This window comes from Musca autumnalis, unplaced genomic scaffold, assembly GCF_047663935.1.
Source record: "Musca autumnalis isolate F117 unplaced genomic scaffold, ASM4766393v1 scaffold_3, whole genome shotgun sequence".
NCBI lineage: Eukaryota > Metazoa > Arthropoda > Insecta > Diptera > Muscidae > Musca > Musca autumnalis.
This window is the reverse complement of record NW_027411866.1, coordinates 166781250-166794834: the sequence shown is the minus strand read 5'-3', so window position 1 is coordinate 166794834 and position 13585 is coordinate 166781250. Positions and strand designations below refer to the sequence as shown.

The 13585-nt window shown below is 36.1% G+C and overlaps 1 protein-coding gene across 11 annotated transcripts in view; it reads right to left on the bottom strand.

Moving 5' to 3' along the window:
• pot (zona pellucida domain protein papillote) overlaps positions 1-13585 on the bottom strand; it is a 222220-nt gene that overhangs the window by 131297 nt on the left and 77338 nt on the right. For 2 of the 11 annotated variants that reach the window (XM_073975235.1, XM_073975241.1), the window contains exon 3: positions 5185-5223. The exons of the other annotated variants lie outside the window; for them this stretch is intronic. The gene's annotated coding sequence lies outside the window, so the exon portion shown is untranslated. The remainder of the gene's footprint in view (positions 1-5184; positions 5224-13585) is intronic. 11 annotated transcript variants of the gene reach the window in all.

Below are 13585 nucleotides of genomic sequence, written 5' to 3'. Positions count from 1 at the left end.
TTGGGAATATCAAATGTTAAATTACACGCGATTCCTCAAAAAATAGCAAAAATCCTCATAATACGAAAATCGGGAGGTACCGTTATATGGGGGCTATACCAAAATATGGGCATATGTTGACAGTTTTTGGTGGATATGTTTTGTGATCACTAGGAAACTCAACTGTCAAATTACAGGTAGTTCGGTCAAAAATTTTAGCTAAAATCCGATACCGTTATATGGGGGCTGTACTAAAACATGGACCTATGTGGACGGTTTTTGGTGGAGATATTTTGTGACCACTGGGAACCTCAAATGTAAAATTGCAGGTAGTTCGATCAAATAATGTAGCTAAAATCCCCAAAATACCGAAAATAGGGAGGTACTGTTATATGGAGGCTGTACTAAAACATGGACCTATGTTGACGGTTTTTGGTGGAGATATTTTGTGACCACTGGGAGCCTCAAATGTAAAATTGAAGGTAGTTCGGTCAAATAATGTAGCTAAACTTCTCAAAATACCGAAAATCGGGAGGTACCGTTATATGGGGGCTATACCAAAATATGGACCTATGCCCATATATTTTGGAATATAAGTTTGTTGATCGCTAGGAACGCTGAATGTCAAATTAAAGCTAATTCGGTTTGAATATGTGACTAAAACGGCAAAATACATGAAATCAGGCGGTACCGTTATATGGGGGCTATACCAAAACGTTGACCGATGTAGCCCATCATCGAACTTGATTTGCCTGCAAATAAAAGACGCATCTTCCCAAAATTTCATCGTCCTATCTACATTTTTGTTGACGGACGGACATTCACAGATCGACTCAGAATTTTACGCTAATCAAGAATATATATACTTTATAGGATCGCAAATGATTATTTCAATGCGTTACAAACGGAAAAACAAACTTAATGTACCCTCCAAAAATTTGCGAACTGTCAAAAATATTGCCAAGTGCAAAATGAAAAGTTGATATGTTGTTTCGTGGAATAGGGCCCTGCATTTGATTTTACCCTGACAGACGACAGTTTCTGCATTTACGAAACAGCTGATTGCTTTCTTGTTGTTGTTTGTACTGTAATTTTTCAGAGCATAAACATGCTCTCTTCCTCATGTGAATATGGAATCTCTTTTACGGTATTGCCATATTGAAATGCCTACATGCACTTTAAATTCAGTTTGATTTTGTGTTTTAAGAATGTGGTTAATGTACGAATTAATTTGAATTAAGGCAGTTAATGCAAATTAACGCTGCCGTCTGTCTAGGGTATGAAACATTATTTCGATTAGACACAAGTATATATGCACTAATTAGGTATATGCCTATAGGTATAGAAATCATCACAGCACTACGAGTAGAATTCAAGAGGTGCCATTTAAAATTTTGCAGTAGGGAGATGTTGATGGTGATGATAAAATCTTATATATAATTTTACATTCTTTATCGAATCATATTATATGTAAGATTTTATCTAATCTTAAATAAACACCCATCAAAATATAATACATGGAGAGGTCTTCATTCATTAAATTCCATTCTTATTTTATTTTCAACTTGTACACGCAGAAAAATATTTGTTAGAAATATGTTTGGATCCAAACAAATATTTGTTTGGAACTGGTTGCAAACAAATATATATTTGGATCCAAACATAACTTCTTTGTGTCCAAACAAATATATGTTTGCAACATTTTGTAACATATCTCAATTTTATTTGTTTGGGTACCAACATATTTTTTATGGGTATTTGTCAAAGAGAGTAACAACAGTGCTCTCGCGGCTGCGGAATGCTGTTTTATAATAAAGAGCTGCGTGTATGTTATAATAGAAGACGTAGAAGCGCTTTAGTGGGGTGTATGCGTCAAACACGTTTGTTTCTTGTTTTGTTGTTGTTATCCAACGTAGCAAGCGAAGAGGAAAAGAAAAAATGGTATGAATTATCTTGTTCTTTTTCTTCAGTTTTTTTAAATACCATCGTAGAGTAAAGACGGTAGAGTGTGTGTGTTGTGTTTTCTTAAAGAAATGGTGCTTTTTAGTAAATTAAATGCCCAATACATTTTATAATTGAATCGAAAAGGTGAATGGAATTATCTTATTGGACAAAGAAGAAATCGCATTTAATATTGGAAATTACATACATACAAACATATGTATTATGGAAGTACCTTATATTAAATTACATAATCATTTGATTCCAGATGCCGATTCCCCGCTGATGATTTTAACTTCGAGGAAAATGTGTTTTATTTCACAACTAAGGAGAAGCGTTCAACGAAGTTCCTATATATATTTTTCTTTTTAAAAGTGTGACTATTTACAAATTATTTCATTCAGTTTTTCTTTAACTAAAGTGTGTTATGTATTTCTTTGGAATTTTGTATGTACCTATGTGTCTGTTTTTGCTTTGCCTTTCAATATACAACCACCATTTATAAATGTGTGAGCATTAGAGTGGGGCGATTTGAACACCACCACGGGCGCCTGGATTTTCTGATTATTGGGATTGTACTGAGCAAAAAAGTCCACTAGACCATATGTCTACGGTGAAAATCGAGCCCCGGATTTTGACTTGATGTTTTTTTCAAGGTTTTTTGGATATTTTGGCATATATGTAACAGCCAAACCACTGAGATTTTCGATCCAACACAAAGACACAAATTGTAGCCAAGACAATAACAAGTAAAAAAGTATCAGTCGGCTTTGCCGACAGAGATATACCCTCTGCCTGTGTATATTGAAACAATTTTTTCCAAAAAACGCATGTATTTAGGGAGTTTTAAACATTTTGGGCGTTTGAACTGACAAAAATGTTGATTAGGATTTAATATCAAAAGTTTTGCGGAGGAGATACTAAAAAGAATGGATCTCCAGCCACTTCAGGGGTGTTTGCTCAAGAAGTATGAACTTTCCCCTGAAACAACTTTTACCATCGCAATTGAGGCAGCAATGCAAGTTGCTTCAACAAAAATCAAAGTGATTCGAAAGCAGGTCTTAAAGTGAAGATTTATGTAAAGTATGGACCAATTCGGCCACTCTCATCAAGAGTTATCGTACGCACAATTTTTCCGAACATTTTTGAACTTTTGTGGGGGAGGTACCTGAAGGAGTGGACCGATATAGCTCATCTTCGAACTTAAACTAAGTTTGGACAAAATATTACGAAAGCCAAAATTTGAACCGAATTGGTTCATCCCTTCGAGAGTTATCGTGCGCTCCAGCCAGACAGACAGACGGACGGACATTGCCGAATCGACTCCAAATTGTCTGAAACACATTTCGTCCAAACATACTTGGGGTCTAAAACCATTATTTCGATGAGGCACATTTTGCCCGTATGAAAGTGTATATACCCTTCATAGCCTAAAGGCTGAGGGTATAATTAAGAACTCTCTAATACACAGCAAAGCATTGGAATGCTCGTTCAGGCAGTTATGGCCCCGAGAATGTGCACATTTTTCAGAAAATATCGATAAATTACACTGTGCTACAAAATTTGACTCAAAGTCAGTTGGTGGAAATTTCCTTTTGGAGATGAAAGCCCTTGTTGAGTGTACTAAGAACGCAAAAGGAAATTTTCAGGATAGGTCAAGTTTCTGAGATATGGTTTGGCCAAAATATCCTTGAAAAAAATTTCAAGTCAAAATCCGGGGGCTCGATTTTCACCGTAGACATATGGTCTAGTGGACTTTTTTGCTCAGTACAATCCCAAGAATCAGAAACTCCACGCGCCCACTATCATTTTTTCCTTCCATACAAATCGCCCCGGCCTAGTGAGCATGCATTTCAATGTGTTTTACATTGAAATTTACGCTCCCTTGCTCTCAGTAACCGCCCACTTGTGCATGTGTTTATTTTTTGTGGCTTTTGGGTTTGTATTTGTTTGCACAAATATATATTTGTTTGCAGGACCCAAACATATATTATGTTTTGGACTGCTTGCAGCAAACATTTTACGTTTGGGACATATGTTAGAGAGGCCTTTTTTCTGTTTTTTTTTTTTTTTTCTTTTTTTCTGTGTGTGTATTAGAGTCGAAAGTAGAAGGATAACTTTTATACAACTCATCATCATGATTTGATGAGTTTATATTAAAAATTAGAAAAATCTTATATATAAGGTGATTGCTATAAAAATATCGCTCACAAAATGATAAAAAAAAACAAAAAAAAAAACAAATTGATTTGTGTTTTCAATATTTGAATGGAATAAACTTTGGAAAATGTGAAATTATCGAGTTTTGAAAGACGTTCGGTTGCAATGATTTCCGTTTACAATCACCCAGCAAACCAAATGTCAGAAGTCCGAAAGCAAAATCGTTCAGATTTCGTTCCGATTTCTATACGATTTTTCATAGGGAAATTCGTTCAGATTTTGTTCCGCAAGTAAATTTCGCTTCGAATATACCAATGTTTTTCTTCCGATTTCGGTACGAATTCAGAGAAACAAACAATTTCCCTTCGCACAACCACCACCTTTTGATAGATACATAGCAAGGGGTTAATTTCATTTTAGTTCGGTGTCGAAAAACAAAGTGTTTGGTTATAAAATTCGCATATAAAGTTCTAAATATTTTAAATATAAATGCAAAATATAATAATTCAAGCTAGTGCTGATAGACTCAACATATTCGGACACAATATTTACTTTGTTCTACTATAACTACGAACAACAATGGAAATATCATTAGAACGTTTGGAATAACAATCTTCAAATAAAAAACATAACAAAGAAAAATTGGTCAATAAAAAAGCGTTAGAGAAATATTTTCCTTCGATCTTCCTACGACATTATTCCGAAATCGTTCAGAAATCTTTACGAAGATTCGGAAGGTATATCCGATTTTCATACGACATTATTCCAAAATCGTTTAGAAATCTGTACGAAGATTTGGAAGAAAAAAATTCCACTTCCGAATTTCCCAAGGATTTTCTTCTGATATCGTTCCGAAATCGGACCGATTTTGCTCCGACATTTCGTTCCGAAATTATGTCAATCACTTCATGCAACTTTCGTTAAGATATCGCTACGACTTCGGATCCAACATCGGACGTAGCACCCGAATTTTGTCCCGATTTCGTTATGATGTCGGTACGATTGGTTTGCTGGGCAGTTAAGCAGGCCGTTAATATACCCTTATTTTAATGCACAAATTTGTGTACATACACACACATATGATATTAATGTGAACTCACTTACATTTTAAATAGGCTCTAAATAAAATATGATTACACATACCTGGAAAAAGAGAGAAAAAATATTTATTATTTGAAAAGAAAGATATTAAAAGATGTATTAAAAGATATATTCTGTTTATTATTATTTTGTTTTGTTTTTTTTTTTTTCAAATAATTAAATAGCTACCCAGCAAAAAGTTTGCCTCCAAAGAGGCAGTTAAATGATATGTACAAGTGATCTGGAAGTGCATCAAATTATGCATTTTCACTCATGATTTTTACAAAAGCGTGACTACGGAAAGAGGCACTCCATTGCACTGCATTTTAACTGACCCTTTGGCACTGCATTTTAACTGACCCTCTGGCACTGCATTTTAACTGGCCCTTTGGCATTGCATTTTAACTAACCCTTTGGGGTAGAATAGGAGGCAGTCCAAAGCACGTGTTTTGATACAGGCATTCTGCGGAAATTGTGCAAGCCATTACAAAATATGCCAGAACAAATAAAATGCATTATTTGTGTAAAACAAAAATATTAAGAACTTTATTACATTAACACAAATTATGAAAATTCTCCATTGAATTCAATCGCAAACATGCGTGTTTCCTCCGCTCTCCATTTGTTCCAAGCTGAACGGTTTTTGTTTCATTTGCTAAATGGGTTGTCTTCCCATCACCAGTTAAGATTTCTACATGTACTCCAACAGCACTCCATTCGGAAATTTTCTTCTCTTGAGTTACCGGAAAAATGTTCACAAATGAAATATTATTCAGTTTGTATTAACAAATGTTTGAAAATATTAACACGCTTATCTCTTATTGGAAAATTTATGTCGCTGCCTGTAGAGATGTACAAACTGATTTATGTACATGTAGGGATCTCTAACAACTGCTAATAATATGTAGCGAACGGAGTGCCTTTTTCACGACTCCGTTTGGACTGCATCCGGATGCTGTTAAATTGTGAGGAATTGGAGTGCCTTTTTCACGACTCCGTTTGAACTGCATCAAAACATGCCGTGACAGAACTAGTCCACATTGCACTACTTCCAATTTATTTTGCTGGGTAGTTATTGCATTTCAAAAGCGTTGCATTATTGTTCTTGCCAATAGCAATGATATTTATTAGACAGTTTTTCAAAATAACTTCCATTGCATGTTCTGTTTGTATACGAACATAATATTTTGTATTTTTCTTCTCTTCATTACTTCACAACTCACTGAGGCATTAACAATATTTTTTACTACAAACCTCATTGCCTATTTTGTTATATCTTTAACTTAAATTTACAACTATAGTTTTTGTAATAGTAACACTTTTGTAATACTTTTACCAATTCGTGCAATTTATATTTATTGGTTATTTTTAATAGGTTTTTCTCATCAGTTTTTTAACTTCATATGCAAAAAACTATTGAGGCTTCAATTGGCTAGTTGGCTGACTGACTGCATCTAGTAAGTGCGTGCTAACCAAACAATCATGACCATTAACCAGAAATGAAACCATATGGAAAAGTGAGTGGGCTAGCGAGTAAATGCAACATGCTATTATTATGTGATCACAACTGTTTGTAGGTAGGTATGTACGAATGTTTAGCTGCGTGATTTCGAACACAGAAGAAAATAACACGGGATATTGGTTACCCATCACTCTCAAATGAATGTAAGCCACTATGTTGTAATCAATCATGTAATTGTTACAACTTCTTCACTTTACCGATTGATTGGCTGATACTTTAATTAGGAAGTGGAAGAGAGAAATCACATTAACGACACAAATAAATACCACAAGATGTTATGGTCATTACTGTTTGTGCCTTTTTTATTATTATTAACTCTTAATTGGCTGCATAAATTGCCAGGTTATATTAAATTTCATTTGACGTATGTACATCTAGATGTAGTAGAAAGCATATATAATTTATTTCAATTTGTTACCTTGTTTGTGGTTTCTATTTGATTGATGCTTGGTTTTGTTATTAAATAGTGCTTCATAATGATTGGTTTTATTTGTGGTGGATTGAGGATATTCTACTTCTGTAGGAACTGATTTTTTCTAATATTGAAAAAAGAATATATAGGAGGCCAATTGACAGGTCCACTTCTCGAAATCAACTTATCGCCAAATTTTGATTTCAATAAGTCGATGGTTGCGTTCGCCGTATGGCACGTAGCGCCATCCTGTTGAAACTACATCTCCTCCGGATCAATGTCATCCATATTTTCAAACAAAAAATCATTGATCATGGTGCGGTAACGATCTCCATTGACCGTAACGCGAGCTCCGGCCTCATTTTTGAAGAAATAAGGTCCGATAATGCCAACAGCGTGAAAACCGCACCATACGGTGCATTTTTCTGGATGTAATGGAGTCTGTAGGCTCTCTTGTGGATTGGTCTCACTCCATATGCGGCAATTTTGCTTATTAACAAACCCGTTAAGCCAAAAATGCGCCTCATCGCTGAACACAATTTTGCGATATAAGTTGCGCGAATCGACGACTGATTTTCAAAGTAAATTTGGATAATTTCGTAACGTTGTTCAAGCGTGAGTCTATTCATAATGATTTGTCAGAGTATACTGAAACAAATAAAAAAAAAAGTTTCATCACAATTTAATTGTTTGTGTTATATATAATTGTTCCACAAACATCCCATACGGGACAAGGGAGACTTCTCTCATATCAATGAGTGCACCCCGATTCATATTAGCTCAATGATATGGGACCTACTGTTTATCGCCGAGTCCGAACGGCGTGTCTTAAGACACCACTTTGTAGAGAAGTTTTACATGGCTGAAATACTCAGGAAATGTCGCCAACATTACTGAGGGGTATTTTGCCACCGTTGAAAATTTTGATGTTGACTGGCCGGGGAATCGAACCCACGACCTTCAGCGTGCAAGGCGGGTGTGCATACCATTGCACCACGGTGGCACCCAATTGTTTGTGTTACTTTTTACAATTTAAAGTTCTATCTAGCTTAAAAAAAAAAAAAAAACACCCTGTATTAGAGCTTTTTGCAGGGTTAACCTTCTTTATAAGGATTTGTTTGAAATATAAGCAATGGAATTGACATTTAAAACCCAGTCGGTTTGTTAAATCCGGTTATATATAAACGGGATATAAGACCCACAAAATATCGAAAATCGGAAGGTATATTGTCGGTATACCAAAAAATGGACTTATGTTTACAATTTTTGGTTGGGAACTTTCGTGATTGCAAAGAACCTCAAATGCCAAATTTGCGGTAGCTCCGTCAAAAAATTTTGCCAAGACCCTCAAATACCGAAAATCGGGACATACCGTTATATGGGACCTATACGAAAACATGCCCGCTGGACGAAGTACTATGGTTTCGGGTCAATCCGAAATAACCCTCTGCCGCAAAATTGACAGCTTTTGGTGGAGAAGATTGGTCCACACTTGGAGTTTGAAATGCCAAACTACAGCAAGCTCAGTCAAGAAATTCTAAAAATACCGAAAATAGTGAGGGAAACATTTTTAATGGGAACGTTTTGTGACCATTGGGAATCTCAAATGTCGTTAATGGGCGCTATAAAAAACACGGACTTCTATTGTCGATTTTTGGTGGAGAAGTTTCGTGAACCTCAACTGGTAAATTACAGGTAGTTCGGTTAGATATTGTAGCTAAAATCCTCAAAATGCCGAAAATTGGGAGGTACCGTTATATGACGGCTATATCAAAACATGGCCTATGTTTACGATTTTTGGTGGAGATGTTTTTTTTTAATTTTCTTATAGTTTCGCTCAACATCTGGAGACAAGACTAATACAAATGAACAGCCAAACTCATATAACGGGTGATCCAACATTTTTCAACAGCCTTTTTCTGACAGATCACGAGTGAATCGTGTCAAGTGTTCATGTTATTTTTGTTTAGTACTGTTTGATCTTTTATCATCGAAAAGCTTACACCTCTACAACGTTTACAAATCTTTCAACTTTACTACGAAAATTCGCGTTATGTGCGGAGTGTGTTTCGAGCATAATTTTGTTCAGTGATGAGGCACATTTTATATGTATGTAAAGAAACAAAATTGCCACATTTGGGATGAAGAGCAACTTAAAGAAATTCAAGAGCTGCCACTTCATCCAGAAAAAATAACTGTTTGTGGGTCGGTGGAATCGTCGGACCCTATGTCTTCAAAATGATGCCGGTTAGGACTTCATCGTCAATGGCGACCGTTATTGCGCCGTGATAATCGACTATTTGATGTCTGAAATTGAAGCTCGTAATCTCGGCGACATTTGGTTTCAACAAAACGGCGCCACTTCCCACACATCGCATCAATCAATGGATTTATTGAAAGAACACTTCTGTGAGCACGTTTTGGACCAGTCGATTGGCCACCAAGATCGTCTCATATCCCTCCGTTAGACTTTCTCCTGTGAGAATATGTAAAGTCAAAATAGTATGCGGATACAGCCGCTTCGATTCCGTTCTTGGGGGGAAATATCAGACGTGCCATTCTGCAGTTACCAGTCGAAAAACATGAAAAGTCATTGAAAATTGGACTCAACGGATGGACCGTCTGAGACGTAGCCTCGGCCAATATTTGTTAGACATAATCCGCAAAAAATAAATGCCATCGAATGTTCTTTCAAATGATAATAAACATTCCCCATTCAATTTGATTCTTCTGTGTTTTTTATACCCTCAGCCTTTAGGCTAAAGAGGGTATTTACACTTTGATACGGCCAAAAATGTGCCTCATAATGTAATAATGGTTTTAGACCCCAAGTATGTTTGTACGATATCCGTTTCAGACAATTTTGAGTCGATCTAGCAATGTCCGTCCATCTGTCTGTCTGTCCGTGTGTCTGGCTGGCTGGTGCGCACGATAACTCTCGAACGCATCAATCGATTCGGTTCAAATTTTGGGTATCGAAATATTTTTTCCAGATTTGATTTAAGTTCGAATATAGGCCATATCGGTCCACTCCTTCAGGTACCCCCCCCCCCCCCACCCACAAAAGTTCAAAAATGTTCGGAAAAATTGTCCGCACGATAACTCTTGAAGGGAGTAACCGAATTAGTCCATACTTTGCACATCGTGACATTTCTACCAGACATCGATGAGGTTCCAATATGGACCCTATTGGTTCACTCTTTCGGGTACCTCCCACACAAATTTTTGCTTTAGTGCAGTTTAAGGCCTGCTCTCGAATCGCTTTGATTTTTGTTGCAGCCACTTGTATTCACTACCCCCATTACGACGATATAATTTTTTTCAGGAGCATGTCCATATATCCTCAAAAATCAGCACGAAAACTACAAACAACCCGTATAATACCATGTGTCGTAGTTGGAGTGCACGATAACTCTCGAAAGGATCAACATATTTCGTTAAAATTTTGGGTCTTTCAATATTTTGTCCAAACTTAGTTTAAATTCGAAGATAGACCATATCGGTCCACTCCTTCCGGTACCTCCCCCACAAAGGTTCAAAATTGTTCGCCAAGATTGTGGGCATGATAACTCTAGGAGGGAATAACCGAATTGAGCCAAACTTTGCTATTGGTAATATTACTTTCAGGCATAGATCGAGTTCTAATATGGACTATATTGGTCCACTCATTTGAGTACCTCCCACACAAAATTTGGAAAAAGTATAGTTTAACAACTCCTCTCTGATCTTATTAATTTGTGACGCAGCAGGTTGCACTTGCGGCCCCTGTTACGACGTTGTAATTTTTTTTCGTGGGAAAGTCCATACTTCCTGAGGAGATAATGACCCAAATAGGTCCAGAAAATCCTACCGGCACCACCTAAACTGGCTAATGTGTAAAATAACCCTTTAAGAGAGAAATCGATTTAGCTCAAACTTTGTAAATTATATAGTCTGTAAGGAAAATATCCATAGACTAATAAAGGAAAAAAATATTTCCTACAGATTTGTATTAGGTCCGAATATGTACTACATCGAATATGTACTCCTATGGGTTTACCCTACCCAAAGTTTGGAAAAAATGCACTCCTCTTGGATCATTCTGAATTTTGTTGCAACATGTAGTTTTTTGCGGCCCTTTTCATCCTGGAAAATTTTCCCAACAACTAAAAAACCTAAAGAAGTATTGTGTTAACTTTTTTTCTTCGGGTACGTGGCTGAGGGTATATCTCTGTCGGCTCAGCTGACTGATACTTTCTTACTTGTTTTTCTTTAAAGAAAGTAATGGATCGCCTTTATTTTTAATTGTAGTTTTATAGATCTGCGGTAATACCTTCATCCAAATGTAAACGCTAACATGTTTGTTCCGATTTATGACGGAACTTCCGGTCAATCAAATCGCATCTTATCACTAATATTATTTATGTTAAATATTCCCCGTGTTTTGTCAACGTTCTACAAAGGAAATTATCATGAACTCTAAAAACCCCAAAACTAATCATTTTTATCATTAATGACCCTAAAACTTTTTGCGGAAGCGTATAACAAACATCTCATCTCTAACCCTCTCCACGTTGGCTACGAATTCGTTATACAATTTCCAGAAGCAACACAACATCCGCCACCAACTAAGCTACCTACTACTACCACCCGTACACTGACATCGAAACAAGACACGAAGTCAAGTGTAAAAATTTGGTGTGGTTGAGAGCAGCCCCAATCCAAAACAGTACAAAACAAAAACAAAAGAAATAAAGGTAGATCATCGGGGGCTGAGCTCATACAAATTATTTTCCCATTACGACATCAGTCATTGTCTGCTATGAAAATTTATGTTGTTTGTTTTCAGTCGATTCAATAAAGAGTTGTTGTGGTGGATGTATGTGTATCATAAGAGGGGTTATGATGTTGGTATCAAGAAGCTTATGGTAATTTTGTGGACTAGGAGATCTACTGTTGTAAGAGAAATGGCTGATTTGGGAATCAAGATGTTTATGGTAAATAATATTGATGTACATTTATGTGTCAGGGTAGGCAATTAATGAACTTAGAAAATATTATCCATCCAATAGGGGCTGATTAGTCCATATTGTATTATAAAGGATTATATTTAAAAATTCGTCCTACGGATATTTGTTGGATTTATTAGCACTTCAGGGATAGAACTTCAAGTCAATTCAATTTTATTTAACTTGTAATTCAAGGCCAACCGGCCCATCAGTGTAAATTACAAAATGCATAAGAATTGCTTAACCAATAAAAGGAAAAACTACCCCAATTTTAAACACTCGTGCATTGAAATACAATAATTACCCGTCTAAAACTTAACCAGCTTATTTAATAACCCTTTATAGTTTACATTTGTTTATGGCCCAAACAAATTCCCAACAGCTGTTTTCCCCCCACATTCTTTAAAGAAAAGTTCAACGAGTTTACATGGCATAAAACTAACAACAACGAAACAGCAAACAAACAACAAAATTATACACAGAAGCTTAAATATTCGTTTGGAAAATAGCAAACAGAGAAAAACTCCAACAACAACAACAAGACAACACAATAATATTACGATGGCATCTATGTTGATGTGAAAAATAACCAAATAAACAATAGAAAAGCGAAGAAGAATTGTCTAAACAAAACTCTATAACTTAGTGAGCCACAAGCATAGTAGCCAAGTTATTTCATTTGTTTTCATTCCATTTCTTTGCCTTCCGTTTTACTTTGTGTTTGTGAATTTTTTTTTGTTTTTGATAATGGCTGGGGATGGTCTGTCGTCGTCTCTCTCCATAATGCCGCAACTACTAACACTGCTGCTACTGATGCTCCAATATGTGAATACATTGTATTAACATGACAACAAACCAACAACAAAACATGATTTTAAAAAATACAAAACGTGCCGCTGAAGCAGCAGCAACTAAACATGATAATGGGTTGGTCGGTTGCTGTGGCCAAGATATGCAATGTGGAGGGAATTTTTTTGGTAGTAGTTGATGATAATAATGATGAAGAGGCCGAAAACTAAGATGAAGCAGAAGATGTAGTAAACATTTTAGTTTTTGGCTTCCTGCATCATCGTCATGAGTTGAGGTGGCTTAGTGCCTCCAACATTAGATAGTCAGCCAGACAGAGACCTTACTAAAGTCTCAACATACATAACTTATATTATCTGGCAAGAGGTATTTTTCTCTTTTCTCATTTTCATTTTCTTAGATGTATGTGTTTCCCTTGTATCCGAGAGGAGTTGTTTTTGCAACGTGGCTTTGCCAATAAATATTTTTAAATTCAATTAATACAAGTACAAAAGGGTTATGTTCGGCCGGACCGAACTTTTTCAACCTCCACCGTAAAATATTCAAAAACCTTGTATTCAGCTATAAATTTGAAAATACGGCTATGTTCACAACTTTTGGCGTAGAAGTTTGTTGAATCCTAAAATATTGGAATCATAAATGATAAAGTCAGAACCTCCGACCACCCTCCTCCGAACTTCGGAACAACTTCCTTCT